This window comes from Galeopterus variegatus, unplaced genomic scaffold (assembly GCF_000696425.1).
Source record: "Galeopterus variegatus unplaced genomic scaffold, G_variegatus-3.0.2 Scaffold355, whole genome shotgun sequence".
Taxonomy (NCBI): Eukaryota; Metazoa; Chordata; class Mammalia; order Dermoptera; family Cynocephalidae; genus Galeopterus; species Galeopterus variegatus.
In genome coordinates this window covers 547,448-562,475 of record NW_007726466.1, presented here as the reverse complement: position 1 = coordinate 562,475, position 15,028 = coordinate 547,448, and positions in this window count along the sequence as shown.

The following is a 15,028-nucleotide window of genomic DNA, read 5'->3' as shown; positions in this document are numbered from 1 at the left end:
GATATCATCTTAGTTACAAGCAAACCAATTATTTGACAATTTGTAGTTGGCTATTAATATTCATAAATGTTATATCAGCTGTCCTGGGTTTCTTAGACATATATTTAGGCTCATTTCCTCATTTGGGAATTTGAGCTCTAGGTAGCTGTGTACGATTTTTGGTTGGCAGGCTTCATTTTAGGTTGTACGAGAGGAGCCAACACACAGGTATGTGTTTTCTTGCTCCCTCTCCCCCAACACACACACACACACCTTACCCCAGTACCAAATTAGAGAGATTTACTGTGGGGTATGGGACTCATACGTAAGAGCCTGGCCTTTCCCATGCAGATCATTCAATTTTTTTACTGTAGTTTTGAGCCTGGGGGTAAATGCTTCTACCATACTCAGGGACAGGGGTTGGAAGCTGATTGATTTTCATCACTATTTTCTGGAGAGATTATCATCTTGACTTTTGCCTGACTTTTCATTCTTAATTTGCATATCACTTAATTGTCCTTAGAGGTTCCGAATTCTACTAGATCCCACCTGAGTGACACCATTTTCTTGTTAGTGTTTTGACTCTGGTATCCTCCACTTTGATTCATCCATCAATATGATCATACTGAACTGTGCTGCTGCTTCTTCACTTAGGTCTAGATCAGTGGTTCTCAACCTTGTTTGCATGCCGTAATCACTTGCAGAGCTTTATAAAACACTGATCCATGAATCCCACTCTCAGAGACTCTTATTTCTGGGAGTGGCCTAGCTAAATGTAAGATGCAGCCAAGATCAAAAGCTATTGGCCTAGAGCAATCCTGAAAGTAAAACATCAATAGAGAAGCAACATGAAGTATCGATTACAACTTCTGTAGCCAAATTGCCTGGGTTTAAATCCCAGCTCTACCATTTAATATCTGCATGACCACAGGCAACAACATTTCTCTGTGCATCAGATTTAAATTGGGGATATAACCCCAATTTATCTGTAAATTGTGGCATCTATGGATTGGGCTATAACCATAATAATGGCTCATATGATATAGGGATTCAGTAAATTCAATACTTAGATCATAGTGTTATATAATGTGAAATAAATATACTAGCTACTGAACATTATTTATCTCTTAGACTTTTAGTTTCTCACTCTCCAACACTTTGAACCCTGCCTTTTCTCTGAGTTTATCATTTCATTCATAGTTTTATTTACTTCCTTAAGTGATGTAGACTCCAGAGTCCATCATTTAGTTTCTCTCTCTCCAGCGTCCTCAGTTTCCTAACCCTGTTGTCATTACAATAATGCAAACCGTCCCTTGGATCTTCCTTCAATTTGGCTTTTTTCACCCCTCACTTAGACTATGAATGCTGTTGAGAAAATGGTGTCAATACAAATTGCTGTTCTGGTACCCTGCGTGGGTTCTCAGCACCACTCTGTGATTTTTCTCATGCATCCCTGGTGGACTCATCCATTCCTCACAGTGATTCCTTCAAAGCTCTTCTCTCTCCTCAAACTGTTATTGGGTTTCCTTTCCATCTCAGTAAATAATTTTGCCTCCAACTTCATTAAAAACCCAATTGTGGATTCCTTTGCCTTTCTATACACGGATCAGTTCATGCACTCAGCCTGACCTCTTTTCCTTCAAGTCTCAAGGCAAAGGCGTACTCCCTGCTCAAAGGGAACTCACACATCTGCCATCTTGGTCATTCTCTCTCTCTCTTTTCCTCTTTCTCTCTGTCTCTCTCTCTCCTGTGTTTTAACCTTTTCATCTCCTTTGCCTGGATACTTCTTCATAACTTGTAAACATGGTTAAGCCTCCCATGAAGAAATCCTTCTCTCTAAAAACCACAGCTTCTGTGTCCTTCACCTCACAGCCAAGCTACTCAAAAGAATATGGTGCACTTACCTCCTTTCCTGCCTCAGTTCCTCTCAATCTTCTTCCACTGAAATTAAAGGTCCGTCGCACTTCAACAAGACTCTCTGACGACATGTAACTGCCAGATCTAATTACTTTCCTGCAGATCTCATTTTGTTGGGCTTGTCTATGGCAGTAGACACAGTGTACTCTTCTCTATTAAAAGGAACTTCTCCTTTGGCTTCTGAAACATTATATCCTTCCAGTTCTCCTTCTTTGATATTCCTTTTCAGTCTTCTCTGCAGGCTTCTTTTCCATTGTCCACTTGTTTAGTGTTTGTATATCACAAATTATTACCTTGGCTTTCTAGTCCTGGGTGTCTGCTCCAGTATATTATATTCTGAGACTGCCGTGTGTGAGCTGTGGCTCTGCAGCCTTAAACTCACTCCTGGTCTCTATTTCTTTAGAGACAACTGCCTAACAGAACTTTCTCTCATCTGGAAAATGGGAACCTCTAAAGTTGAACTCATTTTCTTCTCTTCAATCTTGTTTTCCTTCAAGTACTACTGATATTAGTAATTAGTAAATGACGACTGTAGTGAATGACTTCCGAGGCAGAAATCTAAGAATCAATCTTGACACCATCTTTCCTTTCATTTCACTGTCGATGGGTCTGTAATCCAGCTGCTTTGACTTCTATCACCTCTCTCATCTGCCCGGCATCCCGTTGCCTACCTCCATTATTATTGTGTTATCTCAGAATTTGAACTTTATTGGCCAAGCTTCCTATAGTTGTCTCCTAACTGATTTTCCTGCCTTCCATCTTGCTTATTTCAATCCTTCTCTCACTAGAAAATTCTTCCTAAAACTCATGTGAAAGGAAATGAATGTTTACCTGTTTTAAAATGAAGATTAAATGTGTTTTGTCTTTTTCTTTGCACCATTATAAAGAGTGATTTGACCCATTCGGTAGGAGAGGGTGAGACCATTTTATCTCTCAGGGAATGGAGACCAAGCAATTATGTTTTTTGAAGATACAGTCCATCCTGCACTGAAACAAAGAAAGGCAATTTTTCTCATACTAATGGTTTGAACTGTTTAATTCCAGTTTTAATCCACTGAGGTTGCTATTGTGACAGAAAAAAGAAATATTTTCAGGAGAATAGAAATCTGTGTGTATGTATGTCATTTATGTGTCTATGTGTGTCTTTTTTTCTTTCTAGTAAGTAGAACAATGGTTCTCAAGGTGTGGCCAGATCAGCATGATTATGGCCCAGGAACCTGTCAGAAATACATATTCTTGGGTTCTATCCCAGATCTACTGAATTGGAGATTCTGGCGGTGGGATGCTGGCAATCTGTGTTTTAAGAAACTCTCAGGGAGTTCGATGTAAGCTAAAATTGGAAAAACACTGGCCTAGAATAATGTCTGCCGTATAATGGATGCTGAATAATTATTTGTTGAAAACAAGAATAAATATTGGCATAAAGGGTTAAAAGAGCCTTGAGATTGCTGGGTTACTTTTTAAAAGGTGCTACAAAAGCCCCTAGGAACCTTGTTGAATCGGAATTCTCTCCAGATAACTACTGTCTTCCTATGAGAGGGACTTTCATGTTGCCTGGACCTAGGACCTGAGCCCCTTGGTCGTCTGGTCTTTAAAAGAGTAGGCCTGTCTCTTCATCTACACCAGGCACTTTTGGACAGCTGTAACTTCAAGAGCAGCCTCTGAGCACCTGTCAGGGAGTTTGCTTGTGGGTAGCTGTGAATAATCTGAGATGGGTCAGTAGGATACGGATACTATTATTACTTGTAGGCACCATTTGTGATAATGTTAACATGTGCGTCTGGCTACAGCTTAGGTTACATCAGAGGCATAATAGCACACATGGACTAGAACCAAGTATTTTTTCCCACATCATTCCTGATTCTGTATGCGACTCTATTGCCAACAGAGTGGTGTAGGAAGACAAAAAGAAACTCTTCCGAATGACAGGGTAATCTGCAATCTGTGATTAAGACTAGAAGGTAGCAGGCATCATAAGATCTGAATAAGAATCACAGAAGAGGCTGGCTGGTTAACTCAGTTAGTTAGAGAACAGCCTTAAAACTCCAAGGTCATAGGTTTGTGTCTCCATACTGGTAAGCCAAAAAAAAAAAAAAAAATCACAGAAGAAATAGGTTTCTCCTGGCTAATGTACCAGCGATTCAGATGCAATTTTTGTAAGTTATCCCAGTCTGTTGACCCTAATTGGTTTTCCTATGAGAGCCATCAAACATGATCCACAAATCCATCCCTCTTTTTTCAGCTTTCTTAAAAAAGGATGACATCATTTCTGAGGGGAGAGCCCTGCACCCTGGATGACAAAGTAAACGTAGTTGTGGAGAAGGGCTCTATTTGCAATTTGAAATAACCCCTACCGCCACTCTTAAAAAAAAGCTTTCCTTCTGTTTCTTAGGAATATAATTACTGAAGGTTGAGGTTTTTTGGGGGAAAGGTTTTTCTAGTGACAGTGTGGAAGCATGTAAACTTTAACAAGGGAATACCATTATAATACTTCAAGTATACCAGATTCATGAGCCCCAAAACTGTTGGTGGCAAATGAGATGTATCAGAGCTGCCCCCCTATGCCCATGGGCTAAGGTTATCAGTATCCCCAAACTGATTAACACTTCAGCATTTATTCTTAATGCCTAAGCATTGTTGTGCAAGTCTTTGGACAAGAAGAGAACTGGAGAGCTGGGCAAGTGCTGTGGATTGAATGTCCTCCCCAAACTAATTGAAGCTTGAATTGTGTCCCCCAAAGTTCCAGGTGTTGGAAACTTGACCCCCACTGTGACAGTGTTAAGAGGGTATCTGGCTACGACAGGGGCTACTGTGAGGCTAAGGCTAAAGCTGATGTCACATATTCTGCTCACAGCACCAGTTGTCTAGCTCTTATTCCCGTTCGTGATGCCAATTGTAAAGCCAGGCGACCACGCTAGTTGTCAAGGCTCTTTTACCTGCCAGTAATCCTGCACCGACTGGGCCGATGGTTGAGCTAGAGCTGGGTATGGAGCTCCCAGACCCCTCAAGCCCACTCACAGACTGGGTCACAAACCCTTCACACTCTAGGCTGGGTCACCAGACCCCTCCACACCAGGCTGGGTCACCAGACCCCTTCACGCAGGTCTATAAGCTAGGCAACCGGCCACACCGTCCTTGGAAGCTGCAGGTCTGGAAAAACATGGCCATGCAGGGTGGGCGCCCAAGGCAGTAAAACACCAGCCAAAGCAGTGCTGCCTTGCAGGTGCACGTACTCCACCCACAAACACAGTGCTTACCGAACCACCCTGAACTGGCTCTGAGGTGAGGGGAGCCTGACCAAATTGTTCCATTTTCCCAACAGAGGGTGGAAAATACTATTATGGTAATTGAAATGTGAGGCCTTAGACAGGTGATTAAGTTGATGGTTTAGTGGTGGTTGTGGGTGTGGTTCTGAGGGCTTTAAAAGGAGAACATATGAGAGTCTCTCTCTCTGCTCCACCATTCTTGCCATGTGACATCCTTGCATTGCTGTAGAGTCACCTCACCAACTGTGTTCCCTGAACTGTGGACTTCCCAGCCTCCGAAACCATAAGCAATAAATTTTGTTTTCTTTATCAATCACCCAGTTTCAGGTATTTATGTTATAAGCAACAGAAACAGAATAATACAGCAAGTCACCCTCCTGGATGTCTGTGAGGTTAGTGACAGGGGATCTGCACATAGCCCGATGTTGGAGGACTAGTTCAGAGAATGCTAGCCAAGGATCTTTAAACAGGAATTGTTAATTACATCTACCTGGGATCAATGTGGGTTAGGGTTCTCAGTGAACTTTTCTGTTCTAAACTTACCCTGCTAAAAACAACTTTCCAGATCTGATAAACTTTAGGGGAAAAGAAAAAAGGTGGTTACTTACTGCAACAAACTTTACCCCAGCCACCCAACCATAGGAACTGGTGTGGAAGAAAACTAGAACAACAGCTGAAAACCTCAAACACCAATCTATGGTCTTTATGGGAGTTGGCTGCTGGTGTATTTGGCTACAGGCTACTGGACAGCTGCTGAGGCAAGTGGATCCCAATACCCATGACAGGGCACTCACTCAGCCTGTTCTCACAGGTGTAATCCAGAACATCCGCAGTAGGGTTGTGATAAGAAAGGTACTCCAGGCCCAATATCACTGCAGGAAGTAGGGGTGGGGGGCAGATCATAAGCCATTCCTGGACACTCTGGAAGAGCTTCATGCTGGGTTGTCTTTTGATTTTAAATTTCTCACAAGACTACTGGGGCCTCTCAGTGGAGTGGCCGAGCAGGGAGAAGGGAAAGGGCTTTCTTAGTGGTCCACAAGAGACTATTGTTATTCAGATTGTTCCATAGAAAACATAAGCAACCAGAAGGCTAACTTACCTAGGTCAACATTAGGTGCCTGTTGGGCCGTAATTTCTTGAAATGAGAATAGTTGGTGGTCAGCGGTTGGAGTCAGTGTGTTATAGGCATATGGAAAGCAATCAGGGAGTGCCACTGTGAATTGGAACCAAGTGTAACCTGTTTAAAATGCTAGGCCCACACTCTTGAAAGTATGCAAACTGGAGGCCTTCCGTGTTTTCTTCCCTTCATGATTTGTGCTTTGATGCCTAAGGAGAGTCCAAGACACATGCTATGACATCCTATCTCTTTTCTAGGGTTTATACCTCCCAGACATCTTAAATTAAGCTCTAAGAGTTTTGATTTCAGGGTCTTCCTAATACCCAGGGAGTGAAAAGAAATGGAGACTGGAACTTTAAAGTAGCCAAGAGTAATGTTTTCTCTCACCATGATTGAAATGTGGAATGTGTTCAGGGTGAAACAAAACAAATAGAACAGAATGAACCTGACCATTTGAATGAAGGTCCAGAAATACCTTATTGTGTGAAGTTAAGAGCCTGAGAGTGAATAAATAACAGAGTTGCCAAATAGTGACATAACCTCTGTATCTATGTAACCCTTTTGTATTCCCCACCATGGTGGCAAGTAAGAAAACAGTTCTGAGAAACCGATCCTGTGACTCTCTACTCACAGTCTTCAGACATAAAGGCTAAAGTCCATGCCCTCTATATAAGGCCTTCTAAAATCGAAACCCTAACAATCTCTGCAGCCTTAGCTCTATCATATTTGTAGTTCCCTGTACTGAGCTCAGACCATGATGAGTGCTCACTACAAAGGTGTGTAACATAGAGTCTTCTGTGTGGATAATACCTCATCTTTGAAGAATCATCCAGGGCTGCAAAGCCTCTTTTCTACCCCTTCCCCAGACATAACAGTTACTATTATATTCTTATTCTTCATAAGAGCACTCAGGAGACTTTGAGCCCCTCATGAAGAAAAATATCATTCCACTGTATATCCTTAGAACCTAGCATAGTCACAGGTATTCAGAATATACAATAAACATTGAATGCCTGAGTGAATGAATGAAAAAATATGAAGCTGAAATACAAGCATGTGCAGTGTCTTAACCAAGAGCGTTTTACAGAACCAAGACTAGGACTGAAAATTAAATGAGAAATTTTAGCCCCTGCTCTTCTCAAAACCCCACCACAAATTCTATGTTACTTGAATCCTTTTTTTTATGTGTGTATTTTGCATTGAATATCTATAGCTATATATAAAGTGAACGCCTGGTGAGTGGGTGGATGGTGGTGTTCACTCCTATTTAGTGGAATGTGAATATGTCAGAATCACAGAAAATAGAAAGAAAGAGGATTATGCAAAGCTGTCAATTCTTATGGCTGTTTTTAAAAAGTTTGAGATGATGCTGAAAATGGTTTAAACTTAATATTCACATCCATTTTATCACATCAAATGCCATCATTAGCAAACTGAATAGTATCTATTTCTTTACTGACAAAGGCCATCCAGTGGTACCTACTTTCCCATATGCCTGGGACTGATATAATTCAGATAGTCTGGAAAACAGTGGGAGGAAGGAAGTAATTAAAAATGAAGGGGAAGCTAGAGGCAGGGGCTAGGCACTAATTTTATCTCACACAAGGATATCCCTATACCTATTCTCTTGAAAGTTACGGGTGGGGATAGAAATACTATTTTTAAACTTATTTTTTAACAAGTTGGCATGCAGCCTTGCCCTTAGGATGAGTGCCAGTAAATCCTGAGGGTGAGCACTGGTGTTTAAAATAAGCTTAGGCTGTAGACTAAGAAAACAGGAAGAATTAGCTCCGGAATATCATAGATGTAGAGGAAGCTGGAAACATGGACAGTGATAAAATTAAGTTTAGTGTCCCAAGCAACATTTTATAACCGATTACCAGCTCCCCACCCACCCCAAGCAACCCTTCACTGTCACCAGTAATACACAAACTCTGAGGAGGTGAGTGGTGAAATGGAGATCTGGCCTTCAGGGTCTTCAAGCACTGCAGAATCTTCTTGGACGGTAAGTAGTGTCGCTCAGAAAGATGTAGGAAAAGAAGATATTCAGTGATAATTGATGAACACTGAAGATCTAAAGTGAGGGAACTTTAATTGCATTCTTAACTTTAGGACTAACTGGTTGCAAAAACTGACTGGTTGTTTATTAAATTCTTGTGGTGTTCTTTCTGAGCATTCAGCTACATTACGTTTCCCAATCTTCGGTCAGGTGAGGTCATGTGATGAATTGTGGTCAATAAAATATGGGCAGAAGTGATTGATACCATTTTCCAGGCCTGGATCAGGATCCACTCCTATCTCTTTCCTCTTCTACAGATAGAATGGAGAGGAATCTGAGCCTGTAGGGTAGAGAGGTAGCCCAAGCCAGATAGGGTTTGGGTACTTATGTGAACTGCCCCTAAGGCATCCTACAAAACAGACATGCCCTACCCTCTAGCCATTTGAGTTTCAGGTTGTTTCATAAAACCACTGAGATTTGGGAGTTTGTCCATTACAGCAGCGATACAGCTGATGCTTCTAACCCTTTCACAATATGACTCAGATGGTCTTACGTGCCACATCCTCCCATGCTCTCTGTCACTCTCAGGAGCATCTTCTTGACATCCCCTTCCCCTTTTGGGCATGCAAGCAAACTGTTTATTCAGAATGTCAAAAACTCACTTGTGGCCAGAATAGTAATGACATTTAAATAGCCAAGGAATCAACAGTGATTTTTTTTTTCTTTTTGGAGAATAGGTATAAAGAATTGAGGAACATGGTGAGCAATGCTTTTAGTCATTGTTGCATTCTTTTTTTCATAGATATGCACATGTAATTTCAATTAAACTGCCAAATCCAAATGGATGCAGCCTTCCCCATAACTCCTGAAAGCTCTGAGACTTAACTAGAATAATGAAGCGATTTAAACAGCTTTGGACTCTCATTTTAAAGCTGGGATGTTGAAGTGAGGTAATTAAACATATAAATAGATAAATAATGAATCTCTGTATATCTGGAGTATAATTACAGGAAGTTGGAAGTTGGATAGGGGCTGGGAACACATAAAACTGGGATGCTGTTGAGCAAAGATTTCCTCAAGATCTTGTTGCATATTTGATTCTTAATCTAGCTACACAGCCCTCTTATTTACCAACGTGATGAGTTAAAATATAGTAGTCCAGTCAAGGGCAAGAGTGCCCTCTGAAAGAATGATGGCTCCCCGAGTTGTGTCTGCCCATCACTTGCTATCAGTCTAACTTTTCTATTATCTTTAACTAAGGATAAAATGGAAGTTCTTTCTTTAGCAAAGATGATCCCCTGGCTTACTGCATTTACTTACTTTTCTACTTTGTTTGTGTCAGCCTCTGGCCATGTAGTAAATATAAAGATAAAAATCCACCTATGACCAGTACTCAGGATTACAGAGTAAAGAAAATAGTTGTACCTGCCTTGCAGTTGAGGGAAGCAGAATGCTGGGCTTCAGGAACACAGTCAGCTAAGAGATCCCCACTGGATGGCTCGGGTAGAGGAAAAGGGACTCTGTCTACTGACCCTTGCCTGGGATAGCCAGTGAACTGCTTAGGAAAGAAAAACAAATTGCAGGTGGTTCTTCACTGTCTGATTTTCAGGGAGATCTCCTTGCATGTCCTGAATGACCCAACCCACAGTTGGGTCCACAGTCAGCAATTGCTGAGCCGTGCCTTTGACCTGTACCTCTTTTCTCTCTTGATGTATTTTTTTGAACTTGCTTTTGATTAGGACCCCACTTCCACCAGGCACATACTCCTTGTCCATGGCTTTGTAGCAGATTTTCTACCAGCTGTTTTTCTTTCCATCTCAGAGACAACCTAGACAATGGTTATACCTCAAGATGGAGGAAAGATCCCTGAGTAACAGTTTAAAGAAAAATTTTCCAAGAGAACTATTCATCTTAAGTTATATTCTTGTTCACTCCCCTGTAAGAACCCCTGCCTGCTGATGTCACCCTTAGCAGTGTGATGTGTTTGAGCTAATGGGATGTGAGCACACAAGATATATGCTACCAACTTCCAGAAGCCTTGGGAGACATTGTGAGATTCTGCCACTTCTTTTGCTTCTGCCTTCTGCTATGAAAATGGTATATCCTACACAGAGGGTTTGTTTGTTTTCTTTTCTTTTCTTTTAAATTCTGGGCCCAGGAATAGAAAGACATATGGAGCAGAGCCAAATGGAATCAAGCAGAGACAATGCATCTGCAGCCACCGCTATATAACGTGGTCTATTGTAAGCTACTAAGATTTTGAGATTGTGGACACAGCAAAACTGACTAAAATATCACCTGATCAGGAACATTAGGAATGGGTTTTGTGAACTTTATTGGGTTAAGCCCCTGAGGTTTTTGAGTTGTTTGTTACAACTGTCATTATCCTAATATAATAATAATCCCTCCCCACTTTCAGTAGCTTAGGATACTCAATAGCATCTCTTCCTTCCTCGAAGAGAAGGGCTGCGATGACAGAGGAGAAAGTGCCCAGATCTTCAAACTATGCAGAATTGAAAAGAAGCAGTTTGAACCTTCTTCAAACTACTGGGGCAGTGGTGAACATCCGCCAACCCCAGGTTCTGTAAGTCGGTACATTATAAGCAGAATATGGTAGTGTATATTTTTGTAATAGCCACATAGATACACTTGGCTTTTCTTTTTACCTTTACCCTAATTTATTCCCAGATTTGCTAGGTACTGTATCTTAGCAACATAATTTTAGAAGGAACTAGATCCTTTCAAGCTGGCACTGCTACCTGAAGATGCCCTTTCAAATAACCCCTATTTTCTCTAGGAAGCTTCTTACATTCTCTATTTTCCACTCAAAATGTTTGAGTTATTCTCTCTTCATGATTCAAACATAGATCAACCTTTCTACCTGCTTTTCTCTAGTTCTTGTTCTTGCTTAATTAGAACTACGATTTCTTTTCCTAGCTGTCTTAGCTTACTTTTTGGTATCTGATTTTCTCAATTTACTCTCCTCTTTATATATCCAAGTTACCACTAACCTGTGCCATTGAACTATTTGAAGGAAGTTCTTCAAGAAACCCTGTGTTTCTGTACAGAACTGACAGCCCTTTGTTCTAGACTATCTTTTCATAAATGCTTGTATAAAAAACAGCCTTGGAAAATAGAGACAGTGTCTTACTCCAGAGCAAAAGACAGGTTTCTTTGCTATTCATTATAATAAAGATAATATCTCCCTCCAGGGCAAAGACTGGGTGTGTTTGTTTGCAGCCTACCCTAAACTTAGGGTTCCTCACCTGTGACAAAAACCAACTGCATGCACCCCACACATTCATCTATGCCTGCCCGTGTCACCACTGGGGGTCTTAAAGGTCATGAATAACTGACACAGACATGAATCTCATGAATGTCATTTGTCTCTGACCCAGGAGTTTCATGTCTTCTGCCAACATCCAAAAAACTATGTAGGCTAGTTTGCTAGTTTGCAAATAGGGCAAAATCATGGACCCTTCATAGTACTTGAATAAATTCTAATTCATTTATCATAAACCAGTATTTATAAGTACCTATCTCTATATGTATCATGTATAAAATTTCTTTTCCTTTAAAGAAAAAAAGTTGTAAAACCACAATATACCTAGAACACACACAAACATGATTATCACTATGTCCCCAAATGTTTAGCACAATTTCTTGCTCAGATAAACATTTTATTGAATGACTAAATGAACTGAAATTGGAAAAAGGATTTCACATAATCTGCTATGAAATTATTAACCCATTTATACCTCTAGTTACTACTGATACTCTGAATAATATGGAGGAAAGTCAATGTTGATTTCAACATTGTTGACTCAACATTGACTTCAGGTCTCCAAAACAGCAACCCATATTCAGTCAATATCTCTCAGAAATGGATGTGCTGGTTTTATTAAGAAGGTATGGAGGCATCTCATTCCTATCTGTCAAGGATTAGGGTTGGGGTTTTGTCACTCTCAGAAAATATTTTTGAGCCCTAGTCCTAGTCACATTATCATGTTCAGCACCATAAGCATTGATTCTTGAATATCTCATTCAACATTTTTTTTTACAACCTACACTTTGTAAGGAAGTACTAGGCTGTTGGAATTTAAACATGTAATGAGTAAATTATAATTCAAAAAGAAGGAAATGATGAAATGTAATTAAAAACACTGCAGAATCACAGTGTTTTTAAGGATTGGGGTATGGGGTATATAAAACATAAATATCAATATCCTGACCAAATTTGGGAGGCCTTGTCCACTTTCATTTTACTTCTGGCTTTTTAGACCTTAATTTTATCATACTGATGAAACATTTCATTTCTTTTTTCTCTGTCCTGACATCCTACTTCAGTTTTTTCCACCAGTCTTTTGCTCCTATAACAGCCTTTGATTTGGTGGTCATCCGTCATAGAATTTCATTCCAGGCACCTTATTTTCATTTTCTGCTCTGGTTCACCTGGTGCTGACCATACAAGGTCACAGAATGTTTTGCATCCAGTGGCTGGGATACTCAAGCACAAGAAACTCACCAGTTTCTTAAAAATGTGTAACTATAAATCAACCACACTCTTACATTCCAAACATCTTTACAAGTAAAGTCAAGCAGCTGAATTATAATCATATTGCAGCCATCAGACTTATATTTAAGTCCTTTAGTCTTCTAGCTAGTTTAGGAGATAATCCCCAAACCAGAGAAAGTATAATTACACAGTGGTATTTATTTGGATATCTACGCACCCTTCAAAGTATTGGCTTTAGTATCCCATCCATTGTAAGTTGCTAGGGGAGTATTCAGCGAGCTGATTGTGTCCAGGGATCCCTACCTTCAAGCTGCTGTAGTATGTGACCATGGGCTACTGTTTAATTAAATGATTTTTAGCCCTTCCCCTACTAATTCATTAATTCATAAAACATTTGCTGAGTGCTTGTTATGTACTAAGCACTATGCAAAGTGGTAAGAATATAGAAACAAATAATAAGAAAAAAATATCACCACTTCAGTGAGCTTTCAATGTAGACAGTGATACATGCAGTTACAGTTTCAAAACATTGTCTTAAGTGTTGTAACCATCAGAAAAGAAGTATATGTATGTATAAAGAAGAAGTATAGTATGTATAAAGGAGTGAATACCCCTCTTTATGGCAGTAAGAAGAGATTGAGTCAGGGGAAAAATATAGTGTCTGAGCTCAGTTTTGAAAAATTTATTAAGAATTTATCAGTTACAAAATGTTAGGGAGCTTGTGTCAAGCAGCGGGAATTACACGTACAGCTATGTGGTAAGAGTGGTGAGTACAATTCAGAACACATGTGCTGGGATAGGAGTACTGGTGAGAAAGAGACCAGAAAGAGAATCAGGGGACAAATAAAGGGGGCCTTCATCAATGTGCTAAAAGGCTGGGACATTATTCTGCCCATGATAGGGAAGTTTTAAAATTAGAGACTGCTTTGATCAAGTGGGGATGTGTGTGAGTGTGTGTGCGGGTGTGTGTATGGTTTTGTGTGTGTTTCAGAAATCTTTCAAACACCTGGGAGTGGTAGTAGTTGAGGAGCCCTGGTATAACTGCAAACAGGGAGGCCAGTTAAGAGTTGATAGATGCTGCCATCGACACAGGTCACTGGTAGTGGCTGGAGATAGGAGAGATGTAAGATGAAAGTAGGAGGAAAAGGGAGGATTGTCTTGGAATCCAAGGGAAGAGAGATTTTTGTGAAGAAGGAAATGTTCAACAGAGTCAAAGGATGCTGACAAGTAGAGTAAGAATGGACTGATAATGTCAATTGAAATTGGCAAGTTGAAGATAATTTTGAATTGTGACAGGATGGTTTTTGTACCATGAAAGGGACAGAGCTAATTGTAGTGGGGAGATAAGTAAATGATAGGGGAAGAAAAAAGGGTAGTGAGTATGGACTATTTTTTGTAAACAAAACAAAACTAAACTTGGCTGTTATGGGAAAGGGACAAATTGGATGATAATTTAAGAGAGACAAAAGGTTGAAAAAATGTCATCATTTTAAAGATAGAAAAACCATGAGGTTTGTAGTAGGCAGAATAAAACCCCCCCCCCCCCAAGATACTGTATTCACATCCTAATCCCCTGGAACCGTGAATATAGTGCCTTTGATGGAAAAAGGGACTTTGCAGATGTGATTAAATTAAGGATTTTGAGATGGAAAGAGTCTCCTGGATTATCCAGATGTACCCTTTGTAATCAAAAGTAGGAGGCAGGAGGGTCAGGGCCAGAGAAGGAGATGTGACAACAAAGGTTGGAGTGATGCTGTTGCTGGTTTTGAGGAGGAAAAGGGGCTGTGAGCCAAGGAATGCAGGCAGCCTCTAAGAGCTGGAAAAGGCAAGGAACAGATTCTCATCTTACAGCTGCAGAAGCCTTGGTTTTAGTCCAGTGAGCCTTCCGGTGCCCTTCCAGAACTGTAAGATAATAAATTTGTGTGGTTTTAAGCCAATAAGTTTGCAGCAATTTGTTACAGCAGCAATAGAAAACTAATACTGTTGCAGGGAACCCTAAGCACTTTCTAATTGTTAAGCTTTCCCTTTTCCACCTGAGAAACTGTTTTAGAAACTCCATGCTCCACTGTAGACTCTGGCCCCTGCCATTTACCCTGCTTGCTTCCTGAGCCCTCCCTCTAGGAGATAACAGCAGTCTCCCCCCCCCCCCCCCCCCCCCCCCCCCCCCCCCCCCCCCCCCCCCCCCCCCCCCCCCCCCCCCCCCCCCCCCCCCCCCCCCCCCCCCCCCCCCCCCC